Source organism: Rhipicephalus sanguineus, chromosome 5, assembly GCF_013339695.2.
Source record: "Rhipicephalus sanguineus isolate Rsan-2018 chromosome 5, BIME_Rsan_1.4, whole genome shotgun sequence".
Taxonomy (NCBI): Eukaryota; Metazoa; Arthropoda; class Arachnida; order Ixodida; family Ixodidae; genus Rhipicephalus; species Rhipicephalus sanguineus.
In genome coordinates, this window is record NC_051180.1 from 137291788 (window position 1) to 137303819 (window position 12032).

A 12032-nucleotide genomic window follows, 5' to 3' on the forward strand; every position below is an offset into this window, starting at 1 on the left:
TCCGCCGCCTTGGGTTTGCGCCGTCTATTGTGTCGAAGCTTTAGTGCGAAGCGTATAAAAAAACTTCAAGGAGCGTCATACGTGTCGGCATTTTTTGCGTTTACGGGTGGCCTATTTTTAAGTGCGGCGCACTTTAAGGGCTCGGCTTGTCGTTCATCCATGCATCTCATGTTGCGTGATCACGCTCATAGTAAAGCGCTTAATAGCGGCTATAAGAAGGCTACTAATGCTCAAAACCGGGTTAAAATAACGAATAAGCTCTAAAATAATATAATTACAGAAATAACCGAAAAGTAATCGCAATGAGTTACTTAAGATCGCTAAAATTGTTTCAGAAGCATGCCGCTGACTCCGGTGCCGCGTAAGAAAGGGCGCCACCACCTCGCCGAGCGAGCGAATGCCCCTCCCCCTGCACTTCGCCGGCGCCGCCAGCGCTGCGTCGCTACATCTGAAAGGGCAAACAACCTGACGGAACTCGCTGCAGGCGACGAGTATCTCAACTGTCATAACAAGCAGGAAGTCGATAAAGCGCAGCAAAAAGTAGCGCACATGTCTCAGACCGAGTTGGCAAATCTCTCTAACAAGGTTCTGCTCCTGCCGGGGAAGCCTTACATGCTTACCTCAAACATTGGCGTCATCGACACTTTGGTAAAACGGAGCGGTGGGTACTCCACGAACGGGACTCGATGGGTGCATGTGCTACGCACTTCGTCATGCTTCACAGTGGTGGACTTGCCATAGGTTTTTCCGTGAACTGTGTCCGCACGAAGTCTAATGCGATACGAATTTCAACATCGCCTACAATTGCCACAGAAACTTATGATGCTGCTCGTCTTATGCGCGTGTTTCTCACCGACACTTTTCCACTCGGCTTAACACGAACACAGGTCGTAGAACTACTGCCCTGTCGTAAGCCTCGGAGATCCACCTTCTTTTAAGAGCGGGGCTCTTGAAGCGGTTCGTTGCGCCAGGTAGCGCGAACAGGAATTATCATCATCATGAACCGGTACGCGCTCGCTTCGACATCTGCAACTTCTGCTTTGTTCCCACAACGTGCGCCAATTTGTCCGGCGTGGAATACAAAAATTATGATGGGCGAGACCCTTACGTGCGTAACGATCACGTAACATCGCGTAACAACTGGTTACGGGACTAAAATTCACGTAACATCACGTAATGACTAGTCACGTGACTAAAAATCACGCAACATCACATAACTGGTCACGTGACTACAATCTTTGAACATCGCGTAACTGCTCGCGTCACTAAAAATCACGCAACGTGTAGTCACGCGTGTAAAAATCACGTAATATTTAGTCACGTGGCTAAAAATCACACAACATCGCATAATAGCTAGTCTCGTGGCATGTTCCCGTCATAAACCGCGTAACAGCAAATCATGTTACATGTTCCCGCCAAAAAAACCCGTAACAGCTAGTCACGTAACCAAAATCACAACATGACGTAAGAGGCAGCCTCGAGACATCTCTAGCCAAGTCTAGCCATATTTAGTACTACTAGGAAAACTCAGCATCATTAGTAAAAGCTGCGCACATTTTTTTTTTATTATTTCATAAGTTTTAAAAATATATTCTACAGTAAATGTTCCGTAATACCCACACGACCTATGATCAACATGGGCATCGTTTTATTTGTCTAAATCAACACATCCACCTCAGCCTGGGCGATTCCAGCTCACTACCTCCTTTAGTGATGAGCTGAAGTAGCTAGCAAGACTCATTATCTGACATGCTAATCCAGGTACATGGCTATGGTTTACTGCGTAAACAGTCATCACATGGAATGCATTTTAACAATAAGGTCATTAACAAAGTTTAGCTAACAATTGAGTACTCAGAAGCACCAGCAGCGTTATCGTAGGTCGCGAAACACCGGTAGGGTTACAGCATGTTACAGCAGCAAACTGCAGTAGCACCGCAGATGGTCAGCATCCTAAAATTATGTCTCTCACAGGCCGCAGTAACGTAATTCACGCTTAAATACCCCGTAAGTGCAAAAATATTTTGCTCATACTTCGCAATTTTTTGTTCGTGTCTACTATGTACTTTTATGCAATGGGAGCTGGAAGGGGTAGCTCTTGAAGTGTAAACTAGGGCCTTTCATCCGTCCTACATGCGGTCCGTTCACTTACGAAAGTACTCACGATAAAGGAAAAGGGGCTAAAGCTTCTATCTGCCAAAAGGAAAGTGCACTGGAAGAAAATGAAATAACATTCCGCTGGCGATTAACGCATTACTCTATAGGGAAAACGTCATATTGAATTTCTGCTGGTGGCATAATGGGCAATTCGATGCCTGCAGCGGACAATAAACTTTCAATTAAAATTTGACCCTACCGGAACGTTGTCGCTCAAGCTGTAAAAGTACACTTTCATCAAGCGAGTGTAATATGATGCACGGAGCAGCGCAGGGAAGTGAGCTTAATATAAAAAGCAAAACAAGGGAACTACAAGAAAGGAGTAAAAATTGCAAGCTTAAATTATGTGCTCAAAGCATGTGACGTAGGCAGCAGTGGCGTAGGCAGAAATTTTTTCAGGTTGGGGGAGGGGGGGGGGGCACGCGCTTGATCCGACGTGGGGTCCGGGCAGGTAAGTGTGGTCGATTGTCATTTTGTGCTTAGTATACCGTGACAGAGAAAATGTCGGGGGGAGGGGGGCACGGGCCCGGTGTCCCCCCCCCCCCCCGGCTACGCCAACGATAGGCAGTTAAATGAAGACTTCTAGGTCTTATTGCATTCAGTGTTTTATCTTATTCCTATAAATATTTAGAAATCGCGTACTGCCTATAGTGCACCGACCGTCTTTACATTAGTACATATTTTCGAAGCTGCTATTCAGCGTTTTAAAAAATTTTGTCCACAACAACATGGCTGGAATACACGTTCTAGAAATTCAGATACGGCTTCCGGCTGTAATATCAAATTCAAATGTCTCACAAGGGAAGGCTATTGACTAATATACGAGAAAACCTGGACCAGACGGCGCTGCCGCACCTTTCTGAAAAGCGCCCCCTTTTTCGGAAACCTCGTTATGCGGTCGCGCACGGCGCTCCGCCAGCGGTTTCTTTACATTGCGGCTGCGTGCATTCTGTCTCGCTGCATGCGCGCGCGTGCTTTCTCTCTCTCCCTCTCTCGTTTTGTGCTCGCGTTACGCGTGCGGTCTTCAAGGCGCTCGTGCCGGCGTTCTCGTCAGGCGCTGTGCTGAGCAGCAGTGCGCGTGCTCTTGCTCGCGGTGCTCATGTGAGCGTGCTTGCGCGCTAACCTCGCGCTGCGCATGCTCTAGCGTTTTATTTAACTGCGGGTCGTGGTCTCGTGGGTTGGTGGAGATGGTGTAGAACACGTTTGTCAAGACACTGGCCAAGAAGGCCACCCTTTTGGCGACGGTAATGCTCAAATGGTCGAGAAAACGAAAGGTTGAAAATAAGTTAGTGCGCCATGCTTGTTAGAATGGTGAAAAGGAATGGCACCATGATCGCGCAGAACATTTATGACGAGAACTTCGGCGACCTCGGTATGAAAATAAATGCGAAAAAAAAAGTCGAATTAGTCACCCTGCTTCAAAGTGTGTGTGTATACGGGAGAAGCGTTCATAAATGACACAACCAGCATGGACTAAATCATGCCAACCCGAGTTTGGCATGAAAACCACCCGAAAATGGGCGTGTCCCCCCGAAAACGAATTTTAAGCTGGAATTCTTGATAAACGATTTTTGGGGTGAACTACACAAGGGCAGAGGATGAAACACCACGACGAGAACAAGGACAACAAGCGAACGGAGACGATAGGACGAGAGCTTCGTTCCTTTGTTGTCCTTGTTCTAGTCGCGCTGTTTTATTCTCTCCTCTGATTATAAATCGACCAGCCCACATCAAGCTGTTACAAATGCACAAGGGCGAAACAAGGAAGGTTCGTTCGCGTTTGCTGCCTTCACTGTTCCGTTTTTGCACATCGGTTCTCGCCAAGCTTGAGATAGGCTGTTTTCCTGGCCCTGAGGTGCTGCACACGGGTGAGATTTTTTTTATAACCAATTACAATGGCTTTGTACACAGTAATCAATGCCTAGAACGAACGGAATGCAGAAATATCCGTTGCACCAATGTGGCCTTTTCACGCGTTTGAAATAAAAGGGAAATCACCTACGGACACCATCTCCCGCTAAAGGGGACCATGAGGCGATGCGAAGCCGGAGCACTTGCACGATCGCGTTCCGTTGGCGTTCGTTGGGCATACTACCGACCTCGCGTCGTGGAACGCGAAGAGGGACGCTACGCGCGTCGTATCTTCCATCTAGCCTGGCCGTTAATTCTCACAGGGCGAGCGGGGAACGTGGTCGACAGGCGGGCGAGAGGGGGGCAGCGTAGGAGAGGAGAGAGAAGGGGAGAGGACGCGCATGCGCTCGAGCTCATCGCGGCGTTGCGCAGGAGAGAATTTCGGCATGTCTAGCCCGCGTTTCAGAGGAAGATTGGAAAGGGGGAGGGAAGAGGGGAAGTGGTGAGGGGTACGGAAGAGGGGGAGGGGAGAGGGAAAGTGGAGAGGGGAATGGGGAGGGTGAGTGGAGGACATGGGGAATGGTGAGGGGAAGGGGAGAGGAGGTGTGTGGAGAAGGTATGCGCATGCGCAGTAAGGGTGGTCACGCCGCACACCACTACCACCACCACCACCACCACCGGATTGAGCTCCGCCTTAAGATACTTCGCATCTAAAAAGTTAAGCAGCTTGAGCGCCCGCTTTTGCGAGGTAGAAAAATATTTGTCATCATACAGTGGATGAACGCCATCTATAAAACGATCAAAAATGTTTCTTGTTTCGGTGAGTACAGTGTACAATAAATGATTGATGGAATTTCAAAGGCTAAACAGGATAAACTAATCGAGTTAGTAATGATAAAGAATACAATTTCTATTATGCTTTTATCTGATGAATCTACAATGCAGAACTCGTTCTGTCACGAGGCTGCCTCACGGGCTCGCAGGCCGCAAGTAGGATAATCGGAGAGCACCACTGCTGATACGCAATCGCGTATCGGTTGCCTCGTCTATATGAACCCGTGTAGTTAGGACACGATCTCACGATTCCTACCCAAAGCGCGCTACTGTGTATTTTGGCATTTGTGATGATACATTGATTAATAATAGTTTTACGCATTGCTGGGTAAACACAACACGGATATTTATTTATTCCTGACAGGCTGACTTGTGAAGCAATGCCGCGAAATAACTCACGTTATTTGCGTAGCGATGAGTGAACACGCATAAGTTCTAAGAAAATGACATAGGGCAATGACTTTCCAAATCTCGAACAGATTGATCGACTTATATATTCGCGAAAGATTAAGTTGAATTTGTTTTGTTGTTTTCACAAAAAGCGCATTCATTCCAAATAACACGTAACATCACACCTGTGCAGAAGCCGTATTACGCATAACAAATTTATGAACCTGCTGCTAGCACATAGTCTTTGCTTTCCGCACTGGAATAAATTACAGAGCTTTGTGCCACGACTGTGGTTGTTAGAATACTCTTCATCACGTTCAGCCTGAATGATCGACAGAGCTGAGGTTGTTTGATGGCAGTGACGTGCCATGCGCATAAGGCCGGTAGCTGCTTCACCATTTTCATACTCTGGGAAATTCTTTAAAAAAAGAAAACAAATGATTTCATTTTTCTGGTGAGGTATCTCGTTTGACATCTTTGCAGTTCTCAGTACATGCTAACTTTCACTTTGACAATATAATTTTTATCTTGCTGATTCAATTCAATTTAATTTATTCCATATTTCTTGACAAGCTTTTAGGTATTGCCTTTAGGTGGGTAATAAATGGCGGTAAGTGAAGAAGTCTTGGAAAGCTATGCTCTTCCTGTTGAACGAGTAGCATACTTATCACTTTAAACCATCCTGTGTTAAAGGCACACTAAAGGCAAATAACAATTTATGTCAGAGTGAATGCTCAATGTATAACAACGTTTAAAACGGCGATATTATCAACATCAGTGCCCTGCTTACCAAGAAATTAAGCTAAATGTATCACACAATGAGCGCCACGAGCGGGACATTTTGGAAATGATCCCGATGACGTGACAGAGTCTGACTACAGTTAATCACTCGTAATCAAACTGGTTGCAATACAAAAAATGAACCTCCCGTGCATCAAGAGATGTAATAAAATGCTGCTTGTTTGTTTCTGTTTGGCTCATTGAAAAAAGAACCTCTTTGGCCTTGCCATGGGGAACGGCGCGCGTGGTTCAAAGGTTCCGTTTTCGCCGAACTGCGCTTCGCCCGGCGCCCTGCTTCGCTCACGCGGTCGCGTCTCAGTGGTAGTTTCGGTATCGCGTACTGCCGCGTGTGTTTTGCGCGCTCGTGAAAGTCGCTCTGACAGAAAGTTCGACAAAACGCCGCATGTATGTGATGTTGCCGTATGCCCGAATGGTGCACGCCGTCAGTGCACGCCGCCGTACAGTAAAGGCGGGCAACGTTGGACACGGCAACAGTGACGTAAGACCGCTTTCAGGCGGGTGATTTGAAGTGCGCTAACGCGATGCGGACCACTAAAACGTGATTTTATTTAAAATAGGCACTTCCTTGGCACAAAAGTAGCACTACGAGGTTTCTGGACCGCTATTTCAACAATCAACGTCAATTTATTATTGGCCGTTAGTGTCCCTTGAAATCTCGTGCATTCTTTATACAGAGGCAAGGCCTGATGACGAATACCTCAGCCCAGAAACTGATGATAAGAGTAAACAATGGTTTATGAGAAGAAGAAGAAAAAAGCAAGATAGCTGCGAATATATGCGACAGACTCGCACATTGCCAGCACTTCCCGAGATTCCCGCTACCCTGGTCCGTAATTACGAGCAGCCGCAGTGAGGATCTGTAACTCGCCGGGAAAGCGAGTAAGGTTCAGATCGAGTGATAGAGCAGCAATGTGCCGGGGTGCTTGAGCTAAAGAGGAAGGCAGAGTGATGATTATGGCTGAACGCGGGAGGAAAAGAAGCTCTGAGAAAAGAACTTCCGGTGCTTCTTCCTTTCCGGCACGGCCTGTAGTGCTGTGCGAAGAAGCAGAGCATTCGCGGAGGTTAACAGTCGTTTTCAGCCCTACGAGGCGTCTAGTTGGCTGGCTGGCGTTTGGGGATGTCACCGTAGGGACCCATTAAATGGGTGATGGCGCAACAGTCGGCTGTTATACGAGACTGAGCGCAATCTTCTTTCCGATCTACCCATCGTCTCATATGCTTATAAACTTGTGAGAAATAGAAACAGTGGCAGGAATGGGAAGCAGGTGATGCCAGGCTGTCGTTCCCATAGAGTATGGAGAAATCTCCCCTGTCATTTCTTGAAAGGAAATTCGACGTTGCTGAATTTTTCACAGCAATTTAAATGATATGCTGCGAGCACCATGTGTAAATTCGGACCACAATTCACGCTTTGCTTTTCAACCACATCAGAGACTGTAAGAACAGCGATGACGATGAACGCTAAGGCAACAACAGTTATGGCCCGACAGCGAACACAGTCATATAACGCAGCATGGTGAAATCTACAAAGACGTGAAGAAATGAGGCACCATGAGATAGAGAGAGAGATAGAGAGGTCTGTAAGAGGGCGTCATTGCTAGAAGTTTCTTTAAAAAAAGGCAATAACTACTCACCCGTCCTAAATAAAACGCACTTCACACGCACAAATCCATTCATAGCAAGCCTTTGTTTAGTATTTTCCAACGGAAGCAGGCACGTTTAGCTACCACTTCAAGCAGAGTTTTGGTTCTCGTAGTTACAGTTTTGAAAGTTACTAGATAAATAGAGCAATGAAAATACCATATAAAGATAGGGCACGCAATTCGAACATTTCGAGTGTCGTTGCATACCAAATATTATCATGCTGCAAATGCTAAAATTAATTTATAAAGTGTCTAAAGGCTCTAAATATTTGAGTATTGTAGTGCGTTCATTTTAGTAATACCACAAATTATATGCGCGTGGTCTCAGAAACTGTGCCATCACAGTATATAAAGAGACATTAAGTTATATCGTTTAAATTGCGTGCTTTAAACTATATATTTATAGCTCTTTCCTATATTTTTGAGTGCGATTTTACATGACTGCAGTGTTGTGCATAGCCCTTACACTTTTCTTCGCAAAACCAAACCTTCTTGTTTTTAGGAATATTAGTCCGTTCACTTGGATAAATTAAAAATTACTACTCGCCTAAGTTTCATTAAGACAACATTTTCCTGGAAAGAACTCTATCAAATTAAAAATGCCTTCTGGCCAAGGAAATTGTGCTGAAGCTAATGCTCACATTACTGATACAGTAATGAGAAGTGGAACAATATGAAGTAACAACAAAGCAGGAAAGACTCTAGCATTTTCCAGCTATCATCTTCAATTTGTTGCACGTTCTCTTTACACTATATAAGTGTCGACCAACAATAAGTACTGCCGTTCTTTCAGAGATGTTGAGCGTGAGTATAGTAATTTAGAAAATTTGCATTTAGATACAATGGCTTTATAGTGGCTGGGTGTGCATAATGGTGCGTGAACATTTTTTTTTTATTTTGTGTTAAGGCATATTGAGAGGATTATTTTTTTTCTGGCTTCAATGATATTCTAACAGGCAGCCTTTCCTTGATCCGTAGATATCCATTTAAAGTCTCCTGTATAGGATGCATTGTACCACCTTGGGACGTTGACAGAGTGGCCAATCTGTCACTGCGAGTACAAGACGGACAATGACCTTAGCAGACAACAGCATTAGCAGAATATTATGATGCGTTTATTGTGTCGTTTGCCTTAGTCTCGTGAACAAAGAAACTTGAGAGGCATCTGATCCATCACTCTTTCTAGCCACTTCCAGTCGTATTACCTAGGTGATATGAGGTATAGATGCTACCTGGCATTTTCGTTTTCAGATATGATTTTAGTTGAAAAATGCATGTTAATTCACTTAATGAGAAAATAGCTTCAATTAAATTTACTGTATAAAAGAAAGGCACGTCCGAGACGGTGTTGTTATGCAAGTTTCGCTTTCAGCAGTGGACAGTGCCAAGATTAATTAAAAAATACGAGTCTAAAATAAAATTACAGCGAGGTTTCGTTCAGAATGTGCTACAAATGTGTCAGAGAGAGTGATTGTGCAATCCACGCTTTAGATTTACGGGGCATTTCACATGCTCATACGCCTTTTCATTGTATTTACGATATCTGGTATTACATGTGTGTGAAGTGTAACAAAATTGTTTTGTTCTTTATTAAATGCGAAGCATTTCTTAGCGAACCTCAGGCACTTTGGCCGTTTCTATCTACGTATCTATCTATCTATCTATCTATCTATCTAGCCGCCTACGTCTGGGCGCTCTCCTCGTCGCCTCCATAACTTGTAATATACCAAAATTGGCCTAGAAGGGGATCAGTATATGACGAACACGATTCACTGGTAATGACATGAATAACGCAAAATACCTGTCGCGTACGTCATGAAACCCTTTCTCTCAGTCACGTGTGGCACATACCCGTAAACCAGAGTTAATGTTATGCGGGCATGTGCCGCAGGTGATACAGAGTCTCAACCAACACAGTAACTGCGAAAACAAACATTTACACGCAAGGAAAGTGATCATGATAATAATTGTTGCGGTTTTATGTCCGAAAACCACGATATGATATGCGAGACGCCGTAGGGAATGGCTCCGGAAATTTTGACCATTGGGTATTCTTTAACGTGTACCGAGATCACACAGAACACGGGCATCTAGCATTTTGCCTCTATCGCAATGCGACCGCCGCGGCCGGGATCGAACCCACGACCTTCGGGTCAGCAGCCGAGCACCTTAACCGCTACACCACCGCGGCGGACGCAAGGAAAGTGAGGAAACTGAAGACAGAACACCCCTGGAAGACGCTCAACTACCATCCACTCGTCCACGTAGTCCACAACGTGGACCCCCTGGATTACGCAAAAACCGGCGTCAATGCTTCCTACAATAAATCTGCTGAGAGAACCAGGCCTCTCATCATTATCGGTGTCTTCAACATTGATTTATCAAGACTCAAAAATGCTTGGTCCTTATATTGCGTGAAAGCCGGATTGGATGTGGAGAGGGCATCAAAAGACCTCGCTGCCACGTCCACGAGAGGAGGCATCATAGATCATTTCATCGGAAGAGGCATTCAGGATTTCCACCAGCTGTACTATACCTCGCACTTCACTACACTTAGACCCCTCGTATCCGCGATCACGAACGGATCCGATTAACAAGTCCGGTCCAGCTGCTGGTGCTCACTGATCACTGTGATGATGACCTGGCTCGAGAACTGTCAAGAAGCCCTTCTACACATGCACACGGGTTCGTGAAACGTGCGTGCGTTCTCCGTCATAACGGACAAGTATAAGCATAGCAACTGTAACTGTGACTGTAACGTACGTGCAGTGCGCCTGTGCGTGCCATTCGGCTGTGTATATATCTAGGGAAATTTTCTTGAATGCAGCTTAGTTGCGAGTCACGCCTGTCCTGTGCCTCTGTTGACCTTCTTTGTCCTGTTCAGATTCGCGCTATCAAGTATTGATGAATATAAGCACTACATATCAGCTTACCGATTCTGGTGTTGGTAACACCCATGTGTCTGTTTCCATAGATTTGCGACTCTTCATCGTATGAGTGTGTGTATACCACTTCCACATTTATCTAGCGTCATTCCGTAACGTTTCGCTCAATGTGAAAAATTACGCCACAGTCACCATCCCGCGCATGCTTCGCATAACATCGATTCCCACGGTACGTGGGATCTGCCAAATTTTTTTATTTAACAATGTGCGAGACGCCCTCGTATTGACGACAGAAAATTATACATCCATTTAACAAACTTATGTGTTGTCTCTTAAGATTTCGTTTGTTGCTGCAAATATTCCCATGGGTCAAATTAAGACTGCGAAAGAAATATTTGACGAACGCTTACACTTTTATTACGGTAAATGAACGTTTCTTATTGGCGGATAGCTCATTGCCTAATGGCCCATTGCTAGCTAGCTGCTATCTCTAAACTTTACTGCTAAGTGATTAATTAACTCATCCTCCGGCCTTTCTGACGGTGACCTCATCACACTTACTAACGAAAATTGCATCCGTAGCTCCCGCACATTGAACGTGAGACTTTTCTTTGCTCGTACTAATATGTTTAAATACAGTTCTTGTTTTTATGTGCTATAGAGCTTTGGAACCATGGTAACACTTGCTCTTTTCCTCCAAGAGATTTTTTTTTTTTTAGTTGCAATCGAAGAGCATCTTATTGCCACGGTGGTATAGTGGTTATGGTGCTCGACTGCTGACCAGAATGTCGCGGGATGGAATCACGGCCGGGGCGGCAGCATTTTCGATGGAGGCGAAAATGCTCGAGGCCCGTGCACAGTATCTTCTTCAATATTTTTATAATATTTAAAAACTGTGCGAGATGAGCACTTACAACGTTATTGTGATAGTCGACAAAGATCTACTCAAATAAAAGTTGAAGTATAACGATAACGCACGCCATCTCAACGAAGTCCTAAACGAAATTTCATTATTGCATAAGGAGAAGGAATGTTTCATGTTATAAAAGGAATATTTCATTGTAGCTTGACAAACTACTCGAGATATCTTCGTGGCAGGATGGCGCGAACGTGTATTATTTTTTTTCGTAATAATTCGGAACAGTAGCCCCCAAAAATGTATTTTAAAGCATATGTAGTAAGGTTTTCATTGCTAAGTGTATGTTGCCAATCAGTATAACGGCCAGTCGACTATTACGCTGATACTAAATCTCTTCTCCCCCACTGTAGTGACAGCCACAATCTCGAAAAGCAGAAGCAGCCCGGGGTGCCGACAAAAAAGGAACAGTTGAACACGACAAACGAAACCGGAAGACATTGCCCTCACTCCGTCTGTACTCAAGTGCAGCCTTTCTTTTCCTCCATCAAAACCAAACGCTCACCGATGCTCAAAAGAAGCCACGCCTTGCACGCATTCTGGCCTAAATGCGGC